This window comes from Coccinella septempunctata, chromosome 5 (genome assembly GCF_907165205.1).
Source record: "Coccinella septempunctata chromosome 5, icCocSept1.1, whole genome shotgun sequence".
Lineage (NCBI taxonomy): Eukaryota > Metazoa > Arthropoda > Insecta > Coleoptera > Coccinellidae > Coccinella > Coccinella septempunctata.
The window spans coordinates 7,935,058-7,953,325 of record NC_058193.1 but is presented as its reverse complement, the minus strand read 5'-3'; the positions used below and the strand labels follow the sequence as shown (position 1 = coordinate 7,953,325).

Here is an 18,268-nt window from a genome sequence, read left to right as displayed (position 1 = left end):
TCGGCCGTGTTCCGGTAATTTCGAAGTTTTCCTCGATAGATTATCAGATGCTCTAAAGTATTGTTCGAATTTGGTTGAAAGTATCTTTGTGTGTGGTGACCTGAACGTCAATTTTCTGAAGACTGAATGTAATAACCGTAGATTACTTATAGATTTGATGGATTGTTTTGATTTGAACATTTCGTCACAAGAACCTACGAGGGTGTTCACTGACATAACGGGTCATACATCTATTTCAAAAGTGGACTATGTTTTAACAGGTGCAGATCTATCTGACTCCAATGTGAAAGTTTTTGAGCCCCTCTTGGGTGACCACCGTGCTATCTTGGTGGAATTCAATGGCATACCTCAAATGAATACACAGGGTGGCTCTAAGTTAGTTAGAAACTTGAGTCAACAAAATCTTAACAATTTTGCTTTCCATATCTCATATCTCAATTTATGATTTTCATGCTATTTATAATATCAATGATGTCGATGAATGTTTCCAAGCATGCGATTCAGAGTACATTTGAGTCATGCTGTCCTTTGGTGAAACTGCCTACTAGAGGTCATAAAATAAATGGTTGGATCACTCCGGAGGTTGTTCTGGTCAAACGTAAACTTTTGAATCTGCACTGGTTACACTCGAATGTGAAGTGCCACAGCACTTATACATTGTACAAGAAAACTAAAAGCGAGTATAACTCGTTAATCAGAAATACTAAATTTAAATTTCATAATGACCTTATTAGTACATCAGATAATAAAAACAAAACAGTATGGTCCATGGTAAATAGCTTGACAGGCCGTAAGGGCAGAACTAACGAGTGTATTGAGCTTCTCGTTGATGGTGTCTTGTACAATGATACCATGGAATTGGAAAATATTTTTGCCACTTACTTTTCAACGGTAATCGAAACCACCCTCCATCAGTACTATGGGTACTCTTTATCTTCCTCATGTACTTCTTCAGTAATGTTCAGCACAACATTTTTTTTCATCCGGTAATTGAGTGCGAAGTGTCTGATGTAATTAAGTTGCTGAAAAATAATAAGTGTGCAGGAGCTGATTCTATATCTGCTAGAATTCTAAAGTTGATAAGCTCAGATATTTGCAAGCATTTCACTCATTGTATTAATCTTTCTGTAAGTTCTGGTATCTTTCCTTCTATTCTGAAGAGGGCCCTGGTTGTTCCAATCTTTAAGAAGAACGACATTCAAAGCATCACAAACTATAGACCAATTTCTATTCTGAGCGTATTTCTTAAAGTATTCGAAAGAGTCGTGTTCAACCGAATGATCAAGTATCTTGACAAGTTCGGTATACTTGATAATGCTCAACATGGTTTTAGATCGGGTCGCTCAACAGAGACGGCTGCAGTTTCCTTTGTTGGTTATGTATATGAATGTCTCGACACTGGTTTGCATGTAGCGGCCTTATTTTTCGACCTCTCGCGAGCATTCGATAGTCTTTCTTTTCGATTTATAATAGACAAGTGTTACAACTTGGGTTTTCGAGGTGTATTCTTGGATTGGCTCCAGAGCTATCTCGAGGGTAGATCTATTTTTGTGAAGTTATGATATTTTTGTGAAGGTTGGAAGCTCTCTATCTGGCGAACATGATCTGAGTCTAGGAGTACCACAAGGATCTGTCCTTGGGCCTCTTCTATTTCTCCTCTTCATCAATGATCTCCCAGTTAATTTGAGAATGATGTTTCTAAATCTGCTTGCGTGTAGAGGCTTTCCATCACCGATGAGGAAATTCGTAATGAGTCTCTTTGCTGATGATGTTTCTGTAGTGGTTTCGGCCACAACATTCGATGAACTTCAGTCTCTATGTCAGCTGCTGTTGAAAAAAAAATATATATATATATATATATATATATATATATATATATATATATATATATATATATATATATATATATATATATATATATATATATATATATATATATATATATATATATATATATATATATATATATATATATATATATATATATATATATATATATATATATATATATATATATATATATATATATATATAGTCATTTTGACCCTTTTTACCCATTGGGTGTAGGGTGTTGTGTGGCCTCTACATCTGAATATATTCCCTCCATCTCTTTCTATCCAATGATATGCGTCTAGCTTCCGGAATATTACATAAAAATAACTTGATGATAAACATAAATAAAACCCAATGTGTTTACTTCACAATTGGGCCTAGTGATCGTGTGCTGGTGCTTCACCATTTGAATAATATCATCCAATCTAAAAATGGTACTAAATTTCTTGGCATTCACCTTGACAATAATTTAAAATGGGGTTTGCACATTGATTCTGTATGCAAAAAATTGAACAGTTCCTACTACGCTATGAATAGAGTGAGAAACTCACTTTCCCTTGAATCACTCATAAATATCTATTATAGCTTGGTCTATAGCCACTTATCGTACAATATTCTACTATGGGGAAACAGTCCGGACGTTGGAAGAGCTTTCATAATACAGAAACGTATTTTACGTATGATATTCAATATACCTCCACGTTCGTCCTGTAGACCCATATTCTTGGGAAACAATATACTAATATAACTTTACCATCCATTTTCATTTTCAAGTGTCTCTTACATGTGAAAGAAAATGAGGAAAGCGTTGTACAGTTGTCTAGTTTTCATAATTATGGTACCAGAAGTGGGAGAATGTTATTTGTTCCCAAGCATAGAACAACTAGGTTTGAGAAGTCTCCTTCCTATCAATGCATTAAACTTTATAACCATCTGCCCCACAATATTCAAAATCTTGATTCCAGCAAATTCAAAAAAGCTGTTAAGAAGTTAATGTTAAATAGATGTCATTATAGTGTAAATGATTACCTCAATGATGTCATAGTCATAAGCTAATGTATTTTTTCTTTCTTTCTATATGACCTATCCTATACATTGATTTGTCTCAAAGGATCAATAAATTATTATTATTATTATTATTTGTTCTGTGCATGTCCGTACCTTTGACACCTAAAGCACTGGCTTGGACTTTCAGGCCTCTTTTTGTGTTCAACCACAATACAGAGGTTGTAGAGTCGCTGCACTTCGAAGATTTCCTTTTTATGGGTTTTAACCAGGTAGAGAGGTATAGGCTTCTTCGTTTTGTTCCATGTCATTCTGGACACCTCAGCGTCTGATATTTCCTGGAATATCGGGTCGTCCTTAATCAACGCAAGATCAGCGTCGATTGGTAAATGCCTGATGACGGCATCTATCTTCTTCTCCTCCTCCATTCGGTAGGTAAAAAATTCTTAACCATGCTGCTCGAAGAATTTTGTGATTTTTCTAAAATCATCTACGGTTGACGCGATGATTTTTATACCGTCTTTAACTACAGTTGCGCGGTTGTAGTTTATCTTTTTTGTGTAGGGAGCTTTAGATATCTCTACCCAATCTGAGGTGCTCATCATCGTGATGGGTGGAATTTTATCCCTTTTAGGCACTTCCGTTGTCTTCTTGACAGTATCCTCATCAGAAGAGGAGCTTTCTTTTCGCGCGCGTTTAGTTGGGGGCGCGTTTGGGGCCTTCGCAACCTGCGTTGAATCATTTTTCCTTGTTTCGGGTTGTGGAACAATTCCTTTAAGGGAATTATTTTTGGAACCCGCTACCGGTTTTGTGATTGCGGTTTTCCATCAAACATAAAGTATCGAGAATCCGAAAGGAAAGTAATTACCTCTTTAGGAACTTGCCTGAAGCTTTCAGTATTAAGGATAGAATGCATCTTCTCTAAACAATCTGCTCTCTCCATGAGAACTGTCACCGAGCCCTTGTCACTGTTCAACACCAAGAGGTGGTCATTGGTTTTCAAAAATTCTTTAGTGGTTCTATACGATTTATTTAAAGGGAAAGGTATTATTACGATGATGACAGAAGTAAATGGTGTAGTTCGAACCTTAAAATTCAGAGAAGTTTTGTATATTCCTGAATTGGAAAATAATCTCTTGTCGGTGCCAAAGATAGCTAGGGCTGAATATGAAATTAAATTTGATAAAGATAAATGTTTCATAATGAAAGGAAATATTTTAGTTGTAGTTGCTAGTTATGAAAATGGATTATATAAGATTAAAACTTTTCATGAGAGCGCTAATCAAATTAAGAATTTATGTGAAGGGGAAATGAATTGCATACATATATGGCATAGAAGGTTAGGACACAGAAGTATTGATACAATAAGAAATTTAGTTCCTAAAGATTTGGCAACAGGAATAGAAATTAAAAATTGTAATATCATGAAACAATGCGTTCCTTGTGTTGAAGGAAAAACGACTGTTAAACCCTTTCCACAATCGAATTTTATAAAGACTAAACAAGTTCTTGATTTAGTACATACTGATGTGTGTGGTCCTATGAGAACTAGCACAGTAGGAGGTAAAAAATATTTCATTACTCTAATTAATGACTTTTAACGATATACAGTTTTATATTTAATGACTTCTAAGGATGAAGTAATAGATAAGTTAAAATTATTTTTGGTATAAATGCATAATATATATGGGATATATCCAAAGATTATCAGATCTGATAATGGTGGAGAATTTATTAATAAAATGGTGAAAGACTTATTAAAAACCATGGTATCAAACTTCAGTACACAGTAGCATATAGCCCATAACAAAATGGTGTATCTGAATGAAAAAATAGAAATAGAATAGTGGAATCTGCAAGGTCTATGCTTTCAGACGCCAAACTACCATATAAATATTGGGGAGAAGCAGTAACAACTGCAAATTATATAATGAATAGATTGACGACAAAACTCCAAGACATAACTCCATACGAGCTATGGAACAAAAATGAACCCGATTTAAAACATTTAATAACTTTTGGAAGCAAGTCTTTTGTACTTGTACCAAAAGAAAAAAGGACAAAATTAGAACCAAAAGCTAGAGAAGGAATAATGGTTGGTTATAGCGAAACAAGTAAAGGTTACAGGATTTTTGATCCAAAAAGTAATAAAATTACTGTAAGCCGTACAGTTAAGTTTAATGAAATTGATAACGAACCATTTTGTGAAATCGGTGGATGTCACTCTAAGAAAAATCCAGACAAACCATTACAAACATCTGTTACTATACCAACAGAGGCAACTCATATCAATGATTCTATGACTACCCAAACAACAAACAATCATGAAGAGACAGAAGAAATACAGGAACCCACAGAGGATTTTCTACGTGGAGAAGAGATAACAACGAGGTCAGGTAGAATATCAAGAAAGCAAAAATTTGAAAACTATGTTTCTTACAATGTTTTCAATGAACAGAAATACCTGAAGAATGGAGGAGACCTAGAAACTGTAAGCGAAGCCTTAGCAAGGGAGGAACGTCAACAGTGGATGGAGGCTACGAGAAGAGAGTGCGAGTCATTAATGGAGAACGAAGCATGGGTACTGGTTGATAGACAGCCAGAACAGAATATAGTGCAAAATAAGTGGTTGTTTTGTTTGAAAAAGGCCTCTAACAGTAATGTGAAATATAGAGCTAGGCTAGTTGCTAAGGGTTTTACCCAACAGTATGGTATTGATTATTTTGAAACATTTTCTCCTGTAGTTAGAAACTCTACAATAAGACTATTATTCGACTTGGGCGTAAAATTTGATTTGTCAATTATTGATCTTATGGATGTTGAAACAGCTTTTTTACATAGTGAAATCGATTAAGAAATTTATATGAATCAACCAGAATGTTTTGTCATTGAAAATGAAAAAAGCAAAGTATGTTTATTAAAGAAAGCTATATATGGCTTAAAACATTTATCAAAGATTTGGAACATAAAAGTTAAAAATATGTTAATAGAATTTGTTACTGCAATGGTCAGTTCATATGGCGTTTGTTAATTTTCAGTTATTTTTATTCGAATCTTAAGTTCTGAAGTGAGCGCTAAATCAATAGACGCGAATTTCAATTTAGTGTAAATTAGGAAAAATATGTTGGGGGAATCTCGCTAGACTGCCATGTGTGCGGACCGCCGATAAGGTGAAGAAAGAATTTCTCTCGAGTGCAGGAAGAAAGTACGGGTTAATTTCTCAGAGTGTGAAATATAACACAGTTTTTCTACTAAGTGCCTAGACAATAAATATTGGAAATATCACAGGAATAACGGAGAACGTTCTCTTTGAATCTCAACCCTTGGACATAAGGTACAGAGTTCTTCCAACAAACTTTCTTTTTCTTTCCTCTTTGTCGATATTAATTTCTTTTTATCCTGAGAACATTTCTTTTTTCTTCGTCCATAAATAATATACCTATATTTTCTCATTTCACTAACTGAGCGTTGCAATTTTGCGTTGGAATCAATTTTCACTATGGCTTCCAATAAATTGACACAAAATATTGCTCTTCGACAACTCCATATCGACAATGTTGAAGAAATTCTGGCATTGGCTAATGCCGCAGTAATCGATGAGAGTCGCCATGTTCGTTTCAAAATTCGATATGAGGAATTAGATCATATACATGAAAAATTTCATAATGTTCATAGTTCTATTATTGCATTATTGTCGGTAACGGAGAATCCCGATTTGAAAACGGAAAAGCTGATTGAATCATCTTTTAATGAATCACATTTCACCATCAAAACTATTCACAAGAATTTATTTTCTGATGACGATAATGCCAGCTCAGTCGCCGATTTTACTAGATCGGCACCTAACGTAAAGCTCCCTAATATTTCACTACCAACTTTCAGTGGAAACTATAAAGATTGGACTACTTTCTACGATATTTTCACTAGTTCAGTTCATAAAAATGATCATTTGTCAAATATTGAAAAATTCCACTATTTACTGAGCTCTTTGAATTCACAAGCTCTCACACTCTTGAAGGGTATTCCATTGACTCATGAAAATTACCAATTGCTTTCGATACTCTGACAAAAAGATATCAAAACAAACGTCTCTTAGCAAACTCCTTTTGGATGCAAATAGCACATACGCCGAAACTGACTCTGGAATCTGCTGACGGTTTGCGAAATTTGCTAGAGGTTTTTTCCGAAAATCTTTCCTTCCTAAAAAATTTTCTTCATTCTTTTCCATATAATGATACAAAAACTTGATAATTCTACGATGAAACGCTTCGAACTTCAAGAATGCTCTACAGAGATACCATCTTTTACAAATCTACAAAATTTTCTCGCGAATCAATGTGCTGCTCTTGAATCTATTGCTTTTTCTATATCCTCGAAAGCAAAATACAGTCTTCTCTCTTAAAATGAATCTCGAAAATCTCAGAAATCAACAGCAATTCTTTTTACTCAATCTGAGAATAATGCTTCAAAACATGAAATAAAGTGTAACTATTGTCAATCCTCTCATAGCATTTACAAATGCTATTCGTTTCTTGCCAAGTCACCCCTTCATGTCTCGGCAAACACATACTCTCCTTCATAATGATAATGTTGATTCCAAAACCACTGGGGAAAATTCTGATGCATCCTCATCTTCTATGACACAATCTAACACATTGGATTCTCCTAAAGCTATCATAATGCCTGCTTCTTCTGATTCCGGCCCCGGCGTGCTGTTGGCTACTGCACAAGCAAAAATTCGTACTAACTAACTAACTTTCGTAATAACTAATGTTATTACGAAAAAATGTGCTTCTCAATTAGGCCTCCCACTTTCTAAAACATATATGTGTATTCGAGGGATAGGAGAAAGTTCTACACCATCCTCTTTTAGTGTATTGTGCAATGTGTGTCCTAGGGCATCTTCAAATCTATCCTTAGTTTTCGATGCAGTGGTTATGTCCAAGATTTGTTCCAATTTGCCAAGTTCGAAAATAACATTCTCCTCACCTTCCATATCAGCTCTAGAACTGGCTGATCCAACTTTCGGTAGTCCAGGTGGTATCGATCTTTTGTTGGGAGCAGAACTGTTCCCTTCGTTACTCCTCACTGGTCGTGTGGAAGGTGGGAAGGGAGAGCCTTCTGCTCTTGAGACAGCTTTCGGATGGGTGTTGATGGGTAAGGCGATGGCTACAAGCCAAGTGGTAAATTCACTGCAGGTTTCAGATGATTCTTCCCTGAATTCCACCTTGAGGGCCTTTTTGGAGACATAAGAACTTCCAAATTCTGAATTTCGTTCGCCAGAGGAAAATTTGTGTGAGGAAATATTCAAAAGAGATGTTGCTCCTACGGAATCCGGTCGGTATGTTGTTTCGTTACCGTTCAAAGTTACCACACCCATGTCATTTGGAGATACTCGCTCCATGGCTTTACGTCGCTTTCTGTCATTGGAGCGTAGACTTAGTATGAATCCCTGTCGCAGAGATGATTATTGCAATTTTATGCAGGATTCGAATTCATCACAGGTTGATTCTTATTTTATACCACATCACTGTGTGATGAAGCCAGATAGGTCTTCTACTAAGTTAAGAGTTGTTTTTGATGCTTCAGCGAAGGTGATGGATAACCCCTCTTTGAACGATTGTCTTCTCACAGGTCCGAAGCTTCAAAATAATATCGCTACCATTCTTCTTCGTTTTCGATCACATAAGTATGTGTTAACTGCTGATATTCGCCAAATGTACCGTCAGATCTTGGTTGACCCTGCTCATCGAAGATATCAGCGAATTCTCTGGAGGTTCAAAACATTGGATCCAGTGAGGTGTTATGAGTTGAACACGGTAACTCATGGGATTTCTTCAGCACCGTTTTTGGCACTTCGAACTTTGCATCGATTGGCGGATGAGGAAAAGAAACATTTTCCCCTGGCATCCAGAATCCTTCTTGAGGATGTTTATGTCGATGACGTTGTCTCGGGGTCGGATGATCTTCAGGAATCTCTTAGTTTGAGAAGTGATCTGATTGCTCTTCTAGGTAAGGGCGGATATGAATTAAGGAAATGGTCGAGCAATAACATAAGTATTCTTCAGGGTATTCCGCCTGAACATCAGTTGAAACAACCTTTCTCTTTCGATGAGGGTGATTTTCTTAAGATTCTAGGTCTAAGATGGGACCCATGTTCAGACTGTTTTACCTTCTCTGTCACAGGCACAGATAAAAATTGCACAAAACGAAGTATTCTCTCTCAACTGGCACGCATTTATGATCCTCTGGGTTTTCTGACGCCCTTTACATTTCTCATGAAATATTTCATTCAAGTTCTTCGGGTTCAAGGCTTACAATGGGATGAAATCCCTTCAACTGATTTTGTAAATTACTGGAATCAGTGCAGGTCAGAATTATCTGATTTGGAGAATTTACAAATTCCACGCCATCTTAGTCAGAGTCCTTATGTGAAATGTGAACTTCACGGATTTGGTGATGCAAGCGAAAGAGGCTATGCAGCCGTAGCTTACTTTAGATTCTTTGATTCTGCAGGAAACGTCTCGACTTCTCTTGTTTGTGTTAAGTCTAAGGTTGCTCCTGTTAAACGGATCTCACTGCCTCGGCTGGAATTATGTGCTTCTTTGCTCCTGGCTAAATTGCTTTCCTTCATTATGTCTACTTATTCTACAATTCGAATAACTAACATATTCGCTTGGTCAGACTCTACAGTTGCTCTTGCCTGGATCAACTCTTCTCCCCATAAATGAAAATCTTTCATAAGCAACAGAACGACTAAAATTCAGGAACTTCTGCCGCCAGAGCGGTGGTTTCATGTGAAATCAGAGAAAAACCCTGCTGATGTTGACAGTGTGTGTTGAACCCTCTTTTGTTGATGATCTTTTGTCCAAGTTTTCATCGTTTACCAAAATTAAGAGCATTGTGGCTCATGTTTTCAGATTTTGTTTTAACTCTAGGAATCCGTCTATTCGTCGACAAGGAAGCTTAGGCGTCGCGGAGCTAAAGGAATCTATATTTTCTCATTAAGACTGTCCAGTCGGAAACTTTCGCTGAAGATATACATAATCTACAGAGGAAAACCCTAGTTTCCAAACCTATCAGAAAATTGAATCCCTTTCTCGACCCAGCTGGAGTTCTCAGGGTGGGCGGTCGTATTTCATTTTCTGGTCTGTCTTATGATAAAAAACATCCTGCCCTTCTTCCATGTGACCATCTACTAACGAATCTCATTATTCACCATTTTCATATTCTGTACTTACACCCATCAAATGCTGCAGTATTTGCTGTGTCAACAATTCTGGATTCTATCACCCAGAGGTAGTTTCTAGGTGTAATACCTGCTTCATAGTCAACCCCAAACCTGTCCAACCACTCATTGGAAATTTACCCGCTTTTCGTTTGAATAAAATAAAACCTTTTCAGTGTGTAGGCCTTGATTTTGGGGGTCCTTTCTTTGTTACTATGTCACGAAATCGTGGAGCTAAATATACCAAAGCATATATATGCCTGTTTGTATGTTTTTCTGTGAAGGCAGTTCACCTTGAACTGGTTTCTGATTTGTCAACCGAAGCCTTCTTAGCAGCATTACGACGATTTATTGCTCGTCGAGGTAGGTGTCAAAGAATTTTTAGCGATGGAGGTACCAATTTCCGGTGTGCTCACGGAGTCTTGCTCGGTTTAATGAAAAATGCTATGGAAAGCGAAAAAATTGAGTGGACATTTAATCCCTCATCTTCTCCACATTTTGGGGGTCTCTGGGAGGCCGGCATAAAATCAACGAAGTCTCATCTCTTAAGAGTGATAGGTGATCAAAGGCTCACATACGAAGAGTTTTATACAGTTCTAACACAGATTGAGGCTGTTTTGAACTCTAGACCTCTATGCTCTCTCAGCAGCGATCCTAACGATATCTCGGCGTTGACCCCAGGTCATTTTTCAACACCTGCCACCCTTTCAGCTCTGCCTGACGACGATTTATCTAATTTGTCGATGGGAAGACTTTCACGTTGGCAATTACTTAATCAGCTGCATCAAAATTTTGGAAGCGTTGGCAGAAGGAGTATTTAAATACACTGCAACAGCGAAAAAAGTGGAATAAGGCATCTAATCAATCTTTAAATGTGGGTATGCTTGTACTTGTAGATGACGGACCGATTTCACCTTTGCGTTGGCGTCTGGCACGTATTGAAGAATTACATCCTGGTCCCGATGGAATAGTCCATGTTGCAACTATTCGAACAGTCAATGGTTTATCAACACATTGACGGACAACGACGTCTATAGACGTTCAGGTCACTGTGCATGATGTGACGGCACAGTTTTTGGACGTTTATAGACGTCTTCCTATAAACTCGTCTAACATCGACATGACGTTCCTGGACGTTGGAAAAGCGTGATATTATGAAAAAGCGTCACATCGTTCACACATTTTGAATTTTGTGAACCCGAAAGATGACGATCTTGGTCGAATCATTCGCTTCGCCATACCGAGTATTCAGCCGCGACACAGCCACTCAGCGTGTTCAGTATTTGTTCAAATGTGAGAGTGTTACGCTCGAAAATTACGTAGTTTCCGTGTTAAACTTTCATTATAACTTTCTTACCAAATCTAATGAAGAGAAATTTTACCTTTTCTGTTGAAAAAATGAGAACGCCTTTGGACGTCCATGTCATAAAAAAATGAAGAAAAATGTTCTTGTTATGACAATGACGTCTAAAACCGTCTGTTGTTTTTTTTTCCATATTCACATCCTCTAAATGACAACTAATATTTTGATGTATATCACTCCAATTTTGAACCATATTAAATCAGTATACATGCGCGTCACATCACAAGCAACTGCCAAATAGGTACTGTCCGTCAATGTGTTAAAAAGACCCATCGTTAAACTCTGTCCACTTCCCGAACAATAATGCTGCCCTCTTTTCTCTAGTTTATTCAAGTGTATACCTATATTTAGTTTAATATATTTTTGTCTAGTTTTGTGGGTTGTTTTCAGATGCCTCTGGGCAAATTTCGTAAAATATGAATATTTTTGGTGGGCGGTATGTTACTGCAATGTTCAGTTCATATTGCGTTTGTTAATTTTCAGTTATTTTTATTCGAATCTTAAGTCCTGAAATGAGCGCTTAATCAATAGACGCGAATTTCAATTTAGTGTAAATAAGGAAAAATATGTTGGGGGAATCCATAGACTTATTAAACACATGGACGCGCCCTTCCAATAAGTTTCAATAGCCACGAGTGCGGTCAACATAAGCGAAGATAGGGATGGAGCTAGTATGGGCAGAAAAACATTCCTTAGAACGCCTTAGCGCTAAGCGCATACGATTTATTTCGATTTTTTTTATATTTAGGGAAAATTCGAAATGAAATTTGCTTGGAAATATTTCGATAATCGATTATGAACATAATTCGTTTAATTTAGGTATTAATTTCCGAGCTATACAGGGTCTTTCACGAGGAACCTCACCCATATTTATACGGGAAACTATGGAGAAAACCGATGCCGATTAGTTCAAATAAAGAGGTTTCCGATACAAATTTGAATCAAAATTCGCCATCTATTTAGGAACAACCTGTAACTTTTTTCTCTTGCATATTAGGGTAGTAAAATCTAAAACATGGTTTAAGTAACAGTTCCTGAAAATTTCATCTTTTTGGCGTGAAGGGAAAAGAAATAGCTGAAAATTCAAGACGAAAAACAGTTTTTTGTGAATAACTCAGAAAATATCCATTTTGGGGCAAGGGTGTGATGCATATACTCACATTATTTTTTAACGTAGATTCAATATCTGCCATAAAAAAATGGGGTTCTAATTTGAAAAAATTGATTTTTCACGATTTTGTCATCCCTAACTTTGAAAGCGATTTTTTCACCCCCTGTATCATGAATCGCGATTTCGATTTTTAAAGTGGATACATCAATCTTATATCTTGAAAAATCCCAAAAATGAAAATTTTCCATCCAAAAACCTCGAAGTTATTCTTGTTTCAGCGGAGCTCTATTTTCGATTTTTTTTTCGAATTTTCTTGCTCAGAGAGAATTTTCCAACCAAAACTGAAAAATGTTACATCAAAATAACTTGAAATTTTCTAAGGAATCTATTTCTGCAATAAAAAAATGGTGTTCTAATTTGAAAAACGGAAGTTGACGTCATTTCCGGAAAAACCGGAGGTGCTCATGCCTTGAAAATATTTTAGATTTCATCAGCATCGTGAAATACTTATAAGTGCTGAATTTCATGAAAATACGTTCAGTAGTTTCCCGTATAAATATGGGTGAGGTTGCTCGTGAAAGACCCTGTATACCTACATTGGCTTGCGTTAGAGATAAGCAAGTACCTATAATTGAATTTAAAAAAAAATTGAACGAATATGAGTATCATTTAGATTGCGTTTTATAATCCAATTGAAACTGCTTTCGGCAACTATTCTTCGGAAAATAAAACAGATAAATTCATGAAAAGTTTGTGAATAAATTGATTTGAATAAAAACAGTTAAGCACTTTTTCAGCTAACACAATGTTCTGCTTTCTTGTCGGTTCAATATCTGAAAAAATATTTTAAGTGTGTAATATCACTTTTGACTAAAAATAAGTTACCCCTGATGATATTTCTTTTACATCGCTTCACATTTCAAGATTGGATGAAAATAATGAAACAATCATAATTATTAGCAACTTAATTTATTCTTCTTATTCATCAATATTGATCAAAAGGTTGAAAAATAGACATTACAATCGGCATATAATGTAATTCTTCAACTAAGGATAATTTTCAGAAAGCATATTTATATTTTGTCTCAATGGAAAAGCTCGTATTTTGGGCATTCATTTCTTCTTCTAAACTCAAGTGCTTCTTGAGTATTATTACAATATTTGCTCCGTATCGTTGCAACTTTTTTTTTAAATCACCCTTTTCGGCCTTTTCCTATTATGATATAATAATCAGGGCAAATTCACATTACTTTGTTGGAGCGGAGGAAGGCAAGGATTAGTCGATAAGTTACCTCAACAGAATTTGAGCATCCATCAGCTAGGTCAGACCAACTCAGTTCTGAAGCAAATTCATACTTGCTTGTGCAAAGTAGGTGAGTTAATTGGAATTTCAATAAATACGTATATATGGTTAGAAGACAACCTCTGATAGTAAATGAAAATTTGCAACCGTTTATCAAAAAGCTATGCAACGATCAATCAACTATGGATAATGGGAGCTTGAAAATGAATGCTATTAAGTATTTCTACAAACATCATTGTAGTATTACGGGTTGACTAAGTTACATGTATCAGCCACTCTCAATGAATTCAGAAAAAGTTTTCAGCATTTCAACCTTTTTTTTCACATTTCTGTATTTGATGTGAATGCTATTTATATATGATTTCTTTTGATACTTGCAGGATACCTGTGTTATATCTGTAATCAGTAAAGGAATAAATTTAGATTTGATATCCATTTAGGTATCAGATATTGGTTTTGTACACTGCAATATTGTTCGAGATAATTTTTTTACAATCAAATGCACCATGAAATTGAAAACCAATGCGACAGTTCCTTCTTTCAACATCAACTATCCGTGAAAATGGGTTTTTCAATCTGTTTCTGGAGAATGATGACCAAATATCACTGCCTTTAATGCTTTTTCATTCAGATTCAAGTCCTATCTTTTCACACCCATAATCCAGTTATTCCTCATGACCTCGTTTTTCGGAAATCTAGATGAGAAAAGAATTGACAAACATTTATTGATTTGAAATGAATAATTCAACTATGATATAATAAATCGATTAATACATTCGAAGGTACTTTACCAGTTGAATTTCATTTTATCTGCCTTTTTAACTCATTTCGTACTATAATTTGCACTCTAAGAGGACACTTTTATTACTTTCATAACAGGAAAAGAATACAACATTCAAAGTTTATCTAAAATTTATGAGAAAACTCTGAAAATTTCGATAAATACAAAGTGCAAACGATTGTTTTGCTCATACTAGCTTTATCTTATTACGGCCGCACCCCCTCTCTCTTTACGCCGTGTCCATGTGTTTAATATGAATATGTCTATGGGGGAATCTCGCTGGACTGCCATGTGTGCGGACCGCCGATAAGGTGAAAGAAAGAATTTCTCTCGAGTGTAGGAAGAAAGTACGGGTTAGTTTCTCAGAGTGTGAAATATAACACAGTTTTTCTACTACGTTTAGAATTGAATGTCCTAACATCTGGGAGATCCATGATATGAAATCGAAACACTATTCAGATGTAAGTACTTTTGCGATTTTAATTTGTAACTCTACATGTTTCGAGCTAATTCAGCTCATCTTCAGGAGTATAAAAATCACATAAGTGTAGCTGAAAAACAACAAAAACTCATGAAGAAAACGCAAAAATTCTCTACAGTAAAATACAAGGACAAAGTTCATTCGATTTGGTTATAACTATTCTGATTTTTCTTCGATCGATCTACGACATTGCCCATTTTTTAAAACGGGATACTTTTGTGTTTAAAGACCACTGCATCCCGTTGAAGTAATTTAAAAGAACTATTTTTTCAGACCATTAGCATGACTTCAGATGATTTTCATTGAATTGTTTCTGAAGATTTTATGTGAGTTCTTTTATTTATGACGGTAGTAGTATATAAGTAGAACACGTATGATATGATTATTTATCTTCATTCGTTTTGGTTATAACTGTTCTGATTTTTCTTCGATCGATCTACGACATTGCCCATTTTTTAAAACGTGTTTAAAGACCACTGCTTCCCCTTAAAGTAATTTGAAAGAACTATTTTTTCAGACCATTAGCATGACTTCAGATGATTTTCATTGAATTGTTTCTGAAGATTTTATGTAAGTTCTTTTATTTGTGACATTCTACCTTTTTAGTTCAGCTTTATTCATGGCGGTTTTTTACACCCGCTATTTTTAGTTAGGACCTTTTTAAAAAACTTATATTTCCTTTTTTTTTCAAACTTTTATTATACTGTTGACTTTGTTTTATTTTATATAATTGACCTTCATAATTTGACTGCTGTTTTTTTTTTACTTTTGTAAGCTTTCATTAGTTTGCTTTAGCTTGTTGCTTTTATCGTTTTTGGATGTTTTTTACTTGAATTTTCTTTACTTTGTCCTTGTATTTTACTGTAGAGAATTTTTGCGTTTTCTCCATGAGTTTTTATTGTTTTTCAGTTTCACTTATGTGATTTTTATACTCCTGAAGATGAGCTGAATTAGCTCGAAACATGTAGAGTTACAAATTTAAATCGCAAAAGTACTTACATATGAATAGTGTTTCGATTTCATATCATTTCTACTAAGTGCCTAGACAATCAATATTAAAATTTCACAGGATTAAAGGAGAACGTTCTCTTGGAATCTCAACCCTTGGACATAAGGTACAGAGTTCTTCCAACAAACTTTCTTTTTATTTTCTCTTTGTCGATATTAATTTCTTTTTATTCTGAGTTATCGTAACAGAATTAAATTTCAGACAGTCTTGTCATGAGCCATGTATTTTCTTCAAAAAAGTAGAATATTCAATAATTATTATTGCTGTTTATGTAGATGATTTTCTAATTTGCTCAAATTTAATATCATTGAAAGAAGAAATAAGAGATGAGTTGTCAAAGCATTTTAAACTAAAAGACTTAGGTCCAATAAAATATTTTCTAGGGCTAAATATTCAGTATGACAAAGAAAAACATGAATTGAGAATTAATCAAAAGAATTTTATAATAGAACTTTTAAGTGAGTTTGGAGTCAGTGAAGCAAAGTATGTTTCGACGCCCATTGAACCAGATTTGAAGCTTAGACCAAATAATGATGAAAAACCAAATTTGCCATATCAATGTTTGACAGGTTCATTAATGTACTTAGTTAGTTGTTCATACAAGACCTGATATCTCTTATGCTATAAGCTACTTAAGCCAATTATGTTGTATAATGATACCCAAAGTGCTCAAAAACTTATTGACACTGGCTTCCATTTTCATATTTAGATGTTTGGTTTTTGCCAAGGAAAATGAGGATAGTCTTGTAAAATTGTCAAGCTTTCATTCCCATAACACTAGGAATAAGGAAATATTATCAATTCCCAAACATCAAAATTTGAAATGTCACCTAAGTATCAGTGTATTAAGATGTTTAACCATCTACCTAGTAACATTAAGTCCCTCAATTCAATTAAATTTAAGAAAGTTGTTAAGTCTTTACTTCTAAAGAAGTGTTTTTACAGTGTTAATGATAGTTTTGAAAATGTCTGAATTTTTATTATTTTTGCATTTGTGACTTGTCCTATACATACCTTGTTATGTCTAAAAGGATCAATAAATTATTATTATTATTATGACTTTAGCCTTGCGGCTCTCACACTTCTCTCCAGAGGAAAATTCACTTATCCCAGATATCTCAGATATCAAAAGGATTAAGCTCTGTTGGAGCCCTTTCCAGGTTTTCGGGCTCGTGGTGGTGGTCGGGTCCGGTTCGCTCCTCGCCTCCCTGCTGTAAGTTGTATTCCTGCTCCACCCGCACTTCCTGTCGGCGCAGACGGTGTTTCTCTGCATTCCCATGTACTTACGTACAGTTCTGGCCGTTCCGAGCAGTACCGCCTTCTGCATGACTCTATAGATATTTTCGTCCAATTGAAGTTTCCTCAAGTTCTCCAGTAGTTTCTTCGGTATCAGGCCTGTAGATGAAATGACAATAGGGATGGTCTTGATATCTTTCAGCTTCCACTGTCTTCTGGTTTGTTCCTCGAGATCTCTGTATTTTGAAATTTTTTCAGTGTGCCTATCTAGAAGGTTGTTATTATTTGGAATCGCCACATCGATGAATAGTGCTCTGTCCTCATCCTTATTGAGCAATATGAGGTCTGGTTTATTGTGGGTTATTTTCCGGTCTGTCAGAACCGTGCGATCCCAGTAGAGCTTGTGATGTTCATTTTCCAACACAGCATTCGGATGGTAATTGTAATAAGGAACCTTTTTCGAACTCAGAAGTTGGTGTTTTAGTGCCAATTCGTGGTGAAGAATCTTGGCAACTTGGGAACTCCGTGTCCGCGAACTTCTGACATCCCCGGTGATGTGCTGGATGTGTCGCTGTCATGTGTCGCACAGCCATAACGACAGCTATCGTCCGCCACTGAGGCATCCTTTGCGATATATTTCATGTAATTATTATTATTATTATCAGAAACCCAGTATATCTTAATAGTACTAAGCACATAGATACTAAGTACCATTATATAGGAGAAATTGTTCAGAAAGGTAATATTGTTCTGAATTATTTATCAACTGACAAAATAATTGCTGATATTTTTACAAAGGGCTTATATAGTTCTAAGCATCAGTTATGTGTTAAAAATTTAGGATTAACCGAGTCAGTGGATTAAGGGGGAATGTTGGAAGTGTAATCACTGAACTCGTTTACTTGTCTTTATTTATGT

General features: G+C 35.6%; 1 protein-coding gene across 4 annotated transcripts in view; it reads left to right on the top strand.

The window, feature by feature from the left end:
• LOC123313834 (constitutive coactivator of PPAR-gamma-like protein 1 homolog) overlaps nucleotides 1–18,268 on the top strand; it is a 277,895-nt gene that overhangs the window by 74,318 nt on the left and 185,309 nt on the right. The window lies entirely within an intron of this gene.